General features: G+C 39.5%; 1 protein-coding gene across 6 annotated transcripts in view; it reads right to left on the bottom strand.

Moving 5' to 3' along the window:
- The window catches only part of ACSL4 (acyl-CoA synthetase long chain family member 4), a 43,551-nt gene that overhangs the window by 23,496 nt on the left and 6,593 nt on the right, over positions 1–13,462 (bottom strand). For 2 of the 6 annotated variants that reach the window (XM_086850639.1, XM_086850641.1), the window contains exon 1: positions 4,550–4,604. The exons of the other annotated variants lie outside the window; for them this stretch is intronic. The gene's annotated coding sequence lies outside the window, so the exon portion shown is untranslated. Of the gene's footprint in view, positions 1–4,549; positions 4,605–13,462 lie in introns of those variants that run through there. 6 annotated transcript variants of the gene reach the window in all.

Genomic DNA, 13,462 nt, shown 5'->3' with positions numbered 1-13,462 from the left:
AAAGAGACCCTCTCTGGCTCCTCTGAAGGCACCTTCAGATACTGGAAGGGGCTGTGAGGTCCCCACGAAGTCTTCTCCCAGGTGAACAGCCCAAATTCTCTTGCCCTGTCTCCATAAGGGTACTCCAGTCCTCTTAGCAACTCCATGGCCTCCTCTAGACTTGCTCCAACATCTCCATATCCTTCTTATGTTGGACACCCCAGAACTGTGTGTGAAAGTCCAGGCTGGGACTCACAAGGGCAGGACAGAAAATCACCAAGGTCAATCTGAGTTACACACTGCACTGTGAATGCACTCACTATGACTGATGACAAACACAGCTGTTTCAGTATCTTTTTTTGTGGTAAGGGAAGTGAGAGGCATCTTTCTGCTTCACTGGCATTTTAGTTAATGAGTAAGCTAAAAACTGGTAGCTTGGACACAGGGTATTCCAGAAGAAGATGGAAAAGGAGAAAATGTGCAACTGAAATATACTGTTATTACTAACATCTACCAAATATACTTGAACAAAAGGGGAAAAAAATAAAAAGAAAATACATATTCTATACTAATAAGGAAGTATTTCAGTCTGATCCCCGAACATACACCCCTATCTCATCAGGCATTATGATAAATGTTACTGTTTTGTTCCAGCAGCAGAGATAAACGTACTGTTTTCCCCCAACTTTTTTAAACAAGGACACGAAGAGACAAACAGTATGAACAAGGACAAATTTCAGAGGACATGTGGCCATAGAAGACTTCAGCAAAACTCTGTAAACAGCCAGATAAGAACTGGTAATCTTCCGTCCCATGCACAATAAATACACAATGGACAGACTGGATAGTGTTTAGCTACACAACCATTTTGCAATGGAAAGGTTGTGACTTGCATGGCTCTGATCATCCAGCTAGTGAGATTTAAGTTATCATCATCTTTTACTTTCTGATTCTTTCTCAGTAGCAAACTGCTCACAAAAAGAGAGGCCTCTCCTAAGACTGCTGAATTACAGAGTGTAGAAGATCAAATCAATTTGACACTTACAAATTTAAAGCCCTATTTGCCACATCGTCCCCTGCATTTTCAGAGCACAATAAAAGTAAATAACTGATGTACAGTTGGTACCTATATAACTTAGGTCAGAGTTACAAGGTCCTTATATAGCTTGAGTTTTAAGATATCAATATAACCTGATATATCTGTAAAACCTGATATCAATATAACCTAAATCATGACTTTTTATGTGTCTATATACCCTGATATCAATATAACCCAAATCATAGCTTTTTATATCTATATAATCTGAATCATAACATTTATACCTACATAACCTGATATAAATAACTTTCAATACAATGTAATGGCTAGTATATGGTTAACTAGTTGATTAATGCTGAATAGACAAAAAAGAAGAAAAAACTCACCAAATGGATCACTTTAGAGATAGATAAGTATAGTATTAATGAGAAATTGGCAAATGTAAAGACAATTAGCCACAAAATAAAGAATTTAGACTGGTTAGGAACAGACAGACCAAAGAACACCATAACTGTGTATGTTCTGAAGATAAAGTTGAAAAGTTCAGATGCAAAGAAGACCTCGGAACCCTTCATTAATGACACCAACAACCCGCAAACTGGGGAGGCATGAGCACAGTGCAAAAGAACTATTTCTAAGGCATGAGATCATACTATGTAAATTAGTCCTGGCAAGTCTGTGAAGATGTTGCAGTGACATACTAACACTAAGCAACACATACTGTATCAATATACCACAGCACTTGACAAAGGTGGGTGAGTTAGGAGAAATCCCCCTCATCACCAGCGCCGCAATAAACAAATACCAGCACTATAGACACCAGTCTATGAGGATTTACTTCCAGTCTATCTTTCGGGCATCACATTGTTTTACAGTCTTCAAAGCCAGATGTAATTTTGTTTCTGGCATATTACGGGATACTGCAGATAAAAGTTACATTCATAATTTCTAACTAATTTTTTGCTTCTAATTGCTAGGGCCACATGATGTTCTTTTTTATCTATTTTCAGATACAGTCAGTACTAGAAACGTAAGCATTGACAAATGCTTTGTTTAAGAATACTTAAACTCATTGTTTAAGAATTAGGGTGCTCATCTCCCCCTCTTATGCTTCCAATGATCATTTCAACAAGAGCCTTTGACCATGTAATGAAATTAGGGTGTCAGGTGCTTTTTGTTTTGCAAATAAAGATGGAGAAAATAATCTCTCTGGGTGAGTCTTTTTCAGAATTTGACTCACAGAAAATGTACTTGTAGATAGAACTTGTCCCAGTTCTAAACATTATTCTCTATTCCTTCTGAGGCCTGACTGGCTCTTCAGCTTTCATTTTTGCAAGAAATGCTGACTTCAATTTTATATTTACCTTCCTTGCTTTTCAGAAACTCTGTCATCTCTCATCATTCACATTAGGATGTTTTCAGACTTGGGTCGTAACTTAGGCAGTGAAATCAATTACATACTTTAAAAAAGAAGAGGGAGAGCAAATGTTCCTTCTTGTGTAGTGCACCAGTAGTCTTTGGTCTACCAAAAACCATACTGTAGGCTGGGAGAGATTTTTCTAAGGTTTGTATGGATTTTTCAAAATTCATATGGACAGCCAACAAGAACAGTACTTGAGCTAGAAAATACACCTTCCTTTTTCTCTAAGAGCTCACATTCAAGTGCAAATTCTTCCCTTTTTTTGACTAAGCCAGAAAAGAAAAATAGGCTTTCTTATTTGCATTTTGAAGGATTTCTTTCCTTGCAGACATTCTGATATACAGATGACCCGATGTGCACTTAAAAAAATACCAATTTAAGAAAGCTGCTCCCACCCATGGTCATTTGAGATGGTAGACCCTGAGATTTCAAGCCTGAGTTATCTCTCTTTTTTATTTTCATTGTAAAAGTAAAAATGCTTTGAGAGTTAATAAACAGTAGGAGCTTTGGGAGCAAGCACAGTGTAATCTTTTGAACAGATTCACAGTATCTTCCAGTGAAAGAGTGATGACGTTTTTTATATGTTTAAGGAACTAAATTTTTTTGTAGCCTTAATGCAAAACTTTAGCACAGTCTATTGCTATTGCTTGGTTCATGTTGAACCTATCCCATTACTTTCTAGCTAAACATACCTAGATTCATTTGTAAGTATTCATCATCTCTGGATCCATATGTAGAATTCCCAAGTTTTAACTTATCTAAGACATTACTACATATTGCAACTGCAGAACTGATTCACAAACTTTTTATGAGCGAACTTGCTTTCTGCTACTTTCATGTGTTTTATGGTAGACCGAGATACCTTTAGGATACATTCCTGTTAATAATATTATTTGGCATTTTCTGCCAAGGAAGGTAATTTTACTGCCTTATTGTATCATAACAGTTCTTTGATTATTACCTGCACTTCAAAGAGGAAGTGAGGTGACCAAACAAAATCCATTCTATTTTCCCCTACAAGGGAAAGTGTACATTCAAGTTTTTAGATTAAACAGCTCAAAACAATATTTTGTTCAAAAGTACTCTGAATATAATAATTCATACTAAACAGAACACAGCAGAAACTAACACAGTTCTTCAAGATGTCTTAAAAAAAATACGCAGGAAAAAAATACCTCTGAAAGTTTAAAACACCAAAGTTTTGAACTTTACCATACCCCCCCCCCCCAATAAATGTGCAGGCACATTTACTGCACTTCTTATTTACAGACACAAAAGTGTTTAAGGTGTACAGTTGCAAACGTAGCAGCATTTGATGTTCTTAGTCCAAAATATCCAAGTACCTTTTGCAAAGCAGCAGAAGGGTAAAGGATCACATGCTCCAGGCCTGAGCTGGAACTGGCTCAGCTCAGTAACCACATTACTATGGTCGTATCTGTGTACATATCCTACCCCTCAGCAAAGCATACTAGCACAGGACAGCTGGGTGCTAGCACAGCCACAGAGCTTACTGAAAGAAATTTGTTCAGATCCTAACAGTCTGAAAGACAAAAAAGTGTGTGCGACTATTTGCAGCAAAGCACAGAGCTTTGATAACATGACTTTTATATATTTAGCTAACTCGATAACTTTGAATATGAATAAAGCAGCATTCATAGTAGCAACTGCAGAAGAAAAACTGTACAGCGCTAGACTAAACAAACTATAAAGTGGTCTCAGACAAATTCTGAAGGAAGTTTCAAGAGGAAACTGACACTGTTGACCATTCTTTAAATTATTTTTAGGAACATTTTGTTCTGAAAAAGGGACTGAAAAATCCTTAGCATGACACAGAGTATAACAACAATTCATGTTTAGTAATAAAAAACAATTAGTAATTTAGCTTATTAACAAATGCAATGACACTCAAAAAACTAACATTGTAAGAAAATGTTTATAATTCAACTCAAAAACACACAGTCCCCACTTCAAGTCTATCAGATTGATCCTCACAGTGATGGGAGGACAAAGATTCCTCGTGGAAGTTTTGAGTAAAGGGTTATTTGAGTGTCCACTCTAGTTACTGTCAATCTTGCTGCTCACTAGCAGACACAAAAAACAAATCACTTTACCTTGAACATAACTGCAATTCAAATGTTTCTAGAAAGCAGGTTGATAAACTGACAAAAAATCTAGAAAAGAAAAACATTTAATAGTGAAACTTCTAGGCCCTCTTAAGTTAGAAACATATCTGAATAGACCACAAACTTTTCCTGGCTTGGTAATAAGACCTTTGTCAGCTGTTGGTTGTCAATGCCATTTGTACAACTGTAAAACACTACCTGCTCCTTGAAAACATGGAACAGGGTGTAGGTCAGGGGATACCTGATTATTACATCATTACATTATCATTTTCAATTTTCACGTCAGTTTTATGTTCTGAGCACCTTCAGGAGTTTGAATGATGTAACATGCTGCCAAAAGAGTGCCAGACAAGAAGTTTTCACGTGGACTCATGATTAAATCTGACATCAGATTGCTTTTAACGGCCTCAACAGTAAAGCTTCAGCAACTCAATATTCAAAGCTTACCTTTCTGAAAGATAAATCTACTTAATGCTATGCAAGTTACAAATGCAAATCTCATTTCAGCTGACTAGGAAAACTAAAAGCTAAGTGTGGTGAAACCTCCCCACACAGTAGGGTGGCCAAAGCTCTCCATGCCTTAAAATATCAAACAATACTGACAAATTCCCAAAATCCTGTCATTTTAAATCACTTTTTATCTTTACAGCCCTCTAGTGACATCCAGTTGCCCAAAGGTATGGTACAAGACCTCACCACTAACAAATGGGAAGGCCCTCGGGATCTTGTCACTTGGGGGCGCGGGTATGCCTGTATTTCTACAGATGCTGGTATTCGATGGGTACCTGCTCGGTGTGTACGACCTGCTCTGCACTCTGGTCTAGGACTGCAACCAACAATGCTTCCCTGACAGCCCCATAGCAGATGTCACAGAATAACCAGAATAACCTTTTGCACCTGCTGTATGGAAATATGGGACCCTTGAAATAACAATTTACCTATAATTTCACTTAACCTCAAGAGTCAGATATTTTAGAGACATGACTAAGCAGAAGGATGTACATCTTTTAATGAAACAAGACAGCAAAATGTTATCTCTGATAGTTTTTTGAGTTGACTTGTTTGTAACAAAAGATAAATGAAACTTCCTTGATTTGAATAATTCAGCCACAGATGTAAATAGTGTGCAGCATACGTGTGAAATTGTGCTGTTATTAATCTAATTTTTGATAACTCATGGACACAATTGTAAAAACTTTGATGGTATGTGGACCAACAGCTGGTAGGGTTAGGCTTGTTGAGTTGGGTGGAACTGGGCTTATAATTTGTGTGTAATTGTTTCACACACTGTGCCATGTTTGTCGTCCTGTCTGCAAGAGCCCTGCAGAAGATGACAGACACTGCCTTGTATTCAAAAAACAAAAAGGGGGAACTGTGACTGCTAACAGCTGGCCTGGAAGCCTCATAGGCATAAGTAACCCTGACCATAACTCAACCAGTATATACCATTAAAGGAAAAGAAGTAAACATCTTTGTGAAGAAGGCACTGAGGAGCTGTGAGATTTAAATTCAAACAACCGACGCCAACCAATCCCTGACAAGCATGTACACAGGCAGCTATTGGTCAGTGAGCTGGGTGGGGACAAAATTTTTGCCAATTGAGATCGAATGTGAGGTTTTTTGAAAACCCTATAAAAGAAAGCTGTAAACAATATAATTCATTATTGCCATAGGAACCTTGGAATCTCAAGTCACATCCATCTCAACTGCTACAGCTAAGAGGTAATATGTAACAAATTTCTCAAACTATTTGTTCTGTCTGAGGAACACCAATGAATCAACTTACAGAAACACACAAAAGAAAACTTATCCACCATTGCCTTTCAAGAAATAATACATCCATCTTTTACCTTTTCATCCAATGTTTGGATAGAGACCACAACCCAGAAAGGTGGGAAACCAGCTGGTGTGGTAATATGATCAGGACAGAGTCTTACACAGAACAGTCAGAAATGAGTATATGTGATCATCACTCATCATACCACCTTTGAGTATGCAAATAACCTGAACTCATTTGAGGCTGGAAATGAGGGTTTTTCCTTCAATTATGTCAGACAGAAACTGCCAGGCATTTATCATCTCTTCTCCTAGTCAAGTTTATGGAGCTATAAAACACTTTGCATAGGTACTGTTATTGAAAGACATGCAAAAAAACAGGCCTGAAAGACCAGCCAGATGGAGAACTGGCAATCTCAGAATGGCAAAACGTAGCACACTCATACAAGGAGGATGCTCTGCATAGTTTTCTAAGGCATAACCTTGCCCTGAGCCCTTTTCCAGCCCCCACATTCTCACCCTGCTTTTTACTTAAGCACAGCAAGCTTAGTTTCACTTTCTAGCTGTTCCTCTAGCCTGTGGCAATACATTTTGTAAGGAAAACACATTTGACTAAGTTGTTCAAACAGAGGAGCTCATAAAAATGCAGAAGTATTTGCATGCTTCTGAAATAAAAAGATAATCCATTTTCATAATGAAAATGAAACACATCTATCAAACAAAAGCACAAAACCAAGGCTATCAAGTTCAGTATTAAATTACCCTGTGTAAATACACAGTATGAATCAGCAGTACATACAATTGCCTTATGGAAAGTAATGTGTAAAATACAAACTAACGGGCTACTATGAGCAGACAGACAAACCACTCCACCCTTCCTACACTGACATCTGGTGCAAAAAGGACATGGACACCACGAACCAAGATCTCTTCCTTCTTTCAAATTTTTCTATCTATTTTTGTATCACTTTGCTCTTAGTTGGCATTACCAGTAACTGCTTACTTTTCTACATAACATTCAAAGCTATAGAAAATACTGTTGTAAAATTACACTTTACCTATACAGTATTGCAATTATTTTAGTATGTGCATTTTCATTGTGTAAGAAAACCAAAAAAAACCCGCCATGCTAGGAACAGAAAAGAGGTTAGAGAGGTTAATACTCAAAGCAGTTTTTAGGATACAACACAGTATCAGCAAATTACTTTGTTGAATTGTCATAAACATGACCTCAGGGTAAGGGAGACTCCAAATGAGAAGTGAACAGTGCAACAAGGTGGTTGGTTCCCTGAGTCTTCAAGTTTAGGCTCATGGCAGGTAACTGAATGCAGTTCTGGACTGAGGTGGTCCCACCTGGGCTGCACTGGCTATTCCTGTGAGCTGCAGAGTTTGCAGGCACCTGGTCACACAATCTGTAGTTGCATGGGCTGTCTGACACCGCTCACAATTCAGTCCCACAAAGTGCCACTGCCAGAGAGGAAGTGGTCACCTTAGTTTAGTTCTGCTGAAACATAGTTCTGTGCTTTGCAAGAACTTGAAATAAGCCTGAAAACAGAGCTACTGTTGAATGAAGTAGCCTCTGCCTATTTGTTGCTGCTCTCCCCTCCTTTTGCCAGCAGCCAGAGTAAGAGATTGCTGCCTGCAGCCTTTGCAAGCTTAGTGCATCCATGGAATTGTACTAGGAGAAAAAAAAGGCAACCAGAAACTGTACTATGATATATAACCTACTTTTATCTTTACTGAAAGCCAAAAAAGACCCCAACCCAAGCCCAACCCCCCCATATCTAGCCACTTTTAAAAATTTTATTGCAGATTAATTTTATATGCTCCAAAGTACTTTAACTGGCATAATTTTTACTTGTGGAAGGACAGGAGTTAGTAATTTTCCTAATCCAAAGTGATTGTATGGTATCTGGTTGCCAAATTGTCATCTTAAGATATGAGATGAATGCCCTCAGTCATAAATTTTTGGGATTTTGCTGTGAGCCATTCAGTGTGCTGTGATACGCTGTGTCTAGCTCCTCAGACTGAACCAGCATATTTGAAATAGTGACATTTCATAGGCAACTCCACTCTAGCTACCAAGACAAATGGAAGAATGACTCACTGTGTATTCTACTTATCATATGCTTTAGATAAAAAGAACTTAATATGATCTTTTCCAGACTGACTGTATGTATGATTGCTGAGGAGGAAACAACAAAGTACCTGATGGATCACTTAGAAAGGTGAAGCCTTTCAGTAAATCCAACTAGCTATATCAATTTGCCTTTCTTTTTTTTCAGACAGATACTTGCACCAGCGAGTATCAAACACTTAACAGCAAGGACAACACAGGTTCCTTGTGTTCTTACCAGCTTCCTTCAGCCCTGCCCACTCGACAGGACACTGGTGTCATGTCACATTTAAATATGCAAAGACTCATTCTGCTGTATGTGCTACCTGCCAAAAATATGTGCAGTAAAATGGTGAACTACACAGGGTGAGTTAGAGCAAGCATTTTGTAATACTGTCATGAATAAAATCTCTCAAGAAATCCACCCCGGTTAAAATACTGTGTTTAGTTATGTACAGTTAATGTTCTTATCCCATTTGTAAACCTTGTACCCCTTGTTTATTCCGATGGTTATTAGTAATGTTAATTACTTACCAGTTTCTGAAGTGTTTTAAAGGTTCTTATGAGACATTCCTGTACCCTTTCCCTTATTTCCCTGCTACTATGTAACAGAGCTGCTCCCATGGGGGCTAAATCAAACTAACAAAAGCAACCCATTAGAAAGGTATGCCACAGAAGGAGCTAACTCCCATGGATGCTGTGACACACTAGAACAAAGAAACTCCCAGGAAGCTGTGCAACCAAGTAATATGCAAACTAAGGCATGCAAGACACCAAAACAACGAGCTAACAGAGGAATAAAAGGACAAGGAAACATATTCTAGCAAGCTATGATGAAAGATCATCTCCCTGCACCACCTAAGCCTGCTTAGAAACCATCTTCCTGCATCACCATGACCTAAAAAGGACTGGAAAGGACTGACCACCCCCTAGACAACGAGCCAAAACAACAGGCCTCCTGGCTACTCTCATAAGGACAGAAGGCCCAGCTGTGCAGTATGTGTGGTAAAGCTGAATTGTGCCTCCTCCTTGGAGCTGCCAGTGTGGGAACGGCCGTGGTGCAAGCAACCCCTCGGGCCCCCCCACCCCAAGAGCTGAATCCTAATTGAGGCATCAAATGGGAGTCTTGTCTCCTGGCCAATTTCTCTCAATACTGTGGTAGTTCGGCATTTAGGAAAAAAGTGGGAAGCACCCATGGAAGTGGTTCCTTTGAGAGAAGCTGCTGGGAGTTTCTTCTCTGCTCGAGATCACCCCAATAGATAGCCAGTTCTCAGAACTGACAGCATTTTGGACCACTGAAAAGTAAGATCACCGTTGTGAATACCACCTTTTATAAACCCAAGCCCAGGAATTTTGGGTCCCTTTTGTTTCCAGCCTTGAAAGGTATTGGAGTTCTGGTTTGGCTGGCCCGGCTCCACCCCGCGGCCTGTGTGGCCTGGGGAGAGGCTGGGCCAAACTCCAGTGGCTCCCAGGTGCGGGATGGGGACTGAGGGGCTTCCCCGGCCCCAGGCCGGGCCAGGCTCTGCTGTGGCCCCTCCCAGGAAGCTTTCCAGGTCCCATTCCAGCGGGGTGGCTGAAGCCTTTCACCAGGGCCCCCCCAGCCCTAGGCTGGGCTGGGTCATGGCTGCTGACATCTCACCTCCCCCACCATGGCCCACAAAGAGGGGGCCAAAAAACAGTTGAAAACCATCAGCTGCCTTCCACCAGCCTTCAGAGCTGAAATCCGACATCATGAGTACCTGGCCACGGCTTGGGCCAAATTTAACCTTTTCACTACACAGATGAGACCTGCAGACTTAATTCTCTCTACATGAAAGAGGCAAGTGGGAGAAATCAACATGTAAAGAGACAGTATGAAACATCAAGGTCAGTACGAGAAAGAGTCAAGCTCCAGATGAAGGAGAATGAGGAGATGCTTTAATAAGCTGAAATATTCTTTTAGTAAAGCCATGAAGATGGACAATAATGTTCTGATAAAACTCCTTTATTTCATGAAAGAGTATTGGGGGGAATCAATTATTCAAACTGTAAATCTGAGCAAAGGTATCCATTGATAAAGTTGAGCAGATGCTGGAATAGCTGTAATCCCATGAGATGCTTGAGCAGAGAGAGAGAAGTGAGAGTCGATGAATACCCTTTGCCCCAAGCGAGAAAAGGAGAAAACCTCTGTTCCCAGAGATGATCATAGAAACAGATAAAGAGAACCTCTGCCTTTTAATAACTCATCTTTAAAATAATACCCCTGGAGTTCATGGCCCATGAACACACCTCTGAGTGGTGTGAAAATGGGAAGAGAGCTTGACAGCAGAGGTTTTCTTTCCAGGCAGCTGCCAGGGATGGAAATGAAAAGCTACGAGAAAACTGTTTTCTTGTGGAGAACTCTCCATGGAATGACAGAAGACTCCTCTCCCTACAGAGACTGATGAAAAGGACTATTGTATAGTTGGTACTGCTTTAAGAACCCAAGTTTTGTCTCTATGTTACCAGTTGGGAAAGGAAAAAGGTTGGGTGGGGGGGGAGAAAAGGTTTCTGGAAGTTTTATTCTGGTTTCTTACTCTTGTACTTCTGTTAATAAACTTTCTTTATTACTTTCAAGTTTTAAGCCTGTTTTACCCTTCTCCTAATCCATATCTCACAGCAAGAGATGAGTAAGTATTCTGGTGACTTTTAGCTACTGCTAAAAACCACCACAAGAACCTGCCTAACTTGACAGTAGTGAGTGCTCTTTGTATTTCACTGTATGTGACAAACTGACAGTAATCATTATTTACAATCTACTGTTTATCTAAATACATAATTCTTAGTGTACTTTTTGGTTCAAGTCGTACAGTGGCTCCTAGTGCACAGAAACAGACATAATAAATAATTAACTGTTTGGTAAATTGTAACATTTCCAATCAAGACCTGTAGCCAGATAAGCATTCACTATATGAACACAAAAATGTATTTATTTTGAGAAAATTCTTATTTTATCAAACACTGTGGTATAGGAGGCTTGCTGTTGAGCTGAGTAAGCTCGATGTAGAATGGGCAACTTGGCTGCTCACTCTCTAAAAACACAGCATACCTTAAGCTCTGTCTTTAAAAAAACAGCAGGAGATTCACTTTTTTTCAGGCTAATCAGTAGATTTTAATCTGAACCACAAAGGATAGCTCTTATGTTATAAGAGCACCTCCTATAAAAAACTCAAGCACAGGAATCAACTGGTGTGCCCAGTGGGTGCTGTAGAGAAACAGAGGGATGATGGAATGAAGGAAACCAGGCTCCTCCAGTGCCTACAGCTGGCTCGTGGTGAGAGCTGCCTGCACTGGGCATAGAGTCCAATGATTTGTAGACAGGGGCATTTAGGTGCCCCAGCAGGACATGGACAAGTTGGAAAACAATCACAGGAAAAGCTATCAGATAGAAACACTGCTGTGCTGATATGTCTGTAAAAATATCTGTGCAACTGAGGGATAGTAAAAATTCATTTGCGCTAGGAGACTGTTAAAAGCAAACCTAATACAAGTATTAAGACTCTTCTTACTGCGACAAAGATTTCCTGGCAGCTTTGAAAGAAGTGCCTTAGGGCACACAGGTGCTCTGAAGAAATCAGTTATTTGCTTCATATTTCTTTTCCTAGAACCTGAACTAGGAAATACCAAATATAAATGCTTTTTGTGGTATTACACATTCAATATTATAATTACACATTAAATATTATAATTTATTCAGCTCCTCTCTATGCAAATTTTTTTTCCGGTGAGCAGGACTTCTGAAATTAAGGCCCTTAAAAAAGTTTACTGGTCACTTACCAAGGGCAGTTACACAGCTATTTTAGGGACTACTGTGACAATGAGCTGAGTGGGTGGATACAAATGATGTATAAATTACAGCAGTGCGAAGATGAGCATAGACAGGGCTGAAAATACAACTATTTGGGTATGGGAGGAAATATTTCATGCAATAAGCAGCAGCATGTGATGCTTGACTTCTTTGGAGTTGCAATGTTTAAAGATCAAAAATTTCAGCACAGAAATTAAAGTGTTCAAGCTCTCAGTCCCCAGTAACCCCAACCCCAGTAATAGCAAACCACATGTGGGTGTGTAGTGGGCACTGCTGACAGCACTAGAGCCCTGTCTTGCACCCACAGCTCACAGACTGCCATGCAGCAGCCAGTAGGAACCTTAGTAAAGGCACTACTGCAACTCCAGCTACTTCTCTAAAGTTACACATAAACACCCAAACAAGCAGCCGTATAAACTGGATACTGAACCACTGAAATTGAGCCACTGCATGTACAGAGGAAAACCTCAGTGAAGGTGTAGTGCAGGGTGCACCTTTTGTAGCTTATAATGTGCCAAAAACAATTTTAAAAAATGCCATCTGTGGGAATTCCAGACACAGAAAGCTCTCAAAATCTTGCAAATGCAAGCTTAGAAACAGACATGGACAGAGGATTTGACTTGAGGCCTTGGAGAAAGCTTCCAGACTTAGAATCATAAGTAAGAATCTGAGTTTAAGTAGAAAGACATTAGGTTAAGTTGTAATAGTGATATTTCACAGGCTACTCCACTCTAGCTACCAAGACAAATGGAAGAAGTTTTACAGTTTTAAAGTTAAGATACAGAAGTAATTATAAAGGTAATAAGAAGTTTAAGGTGTAACAAGTAGTTTTGTGCATCACTATATGATTGGTTAAGAAAGTTCGCACTGCGGAAGAGACGTATAAACAGAATAATTAGTTACTGGTGTGAAAGTAAAAACATTCTTTTGTGACATTAGTTTATTGGCTAGATAACCCTTAAAAGACCTTGTGACCTGTAGTCTTGTGACCACTGACCACGAACATCTGGTGAATAAGGTGAAGACATACTTACTCCTTCATGAGACTGTAGAAAAAAAATAATAAATCATGCTTTAAAACGTCTTTAAGTGGTCCCATCTCTCTCACAAAATCCTAACAGCCATCCTTTCATGTTACTTCAATCTACTTCTCTGTCTCCTAGAATATGTCACACTTATTAAG

The sequence above is a fragment of the Cyanistes caeruleus genome, chromosome 14 (assembly GCF_971803275.1).
Source record: "Cyanistes caeruleus chromosome 14, bCyaCae1.hap1.1, whole genome shotgun sequence".
Taxonomy (NCBI): domain Eukaryota; kingdom Metazoa; phylum Chordata; class Aves; order Passeriformes; family Paridae; genus Cyanistes; species Cyanistes caeruleus.
This window is presented reverse-complemented; position numbering and strand designations above follow the sequence as displayed.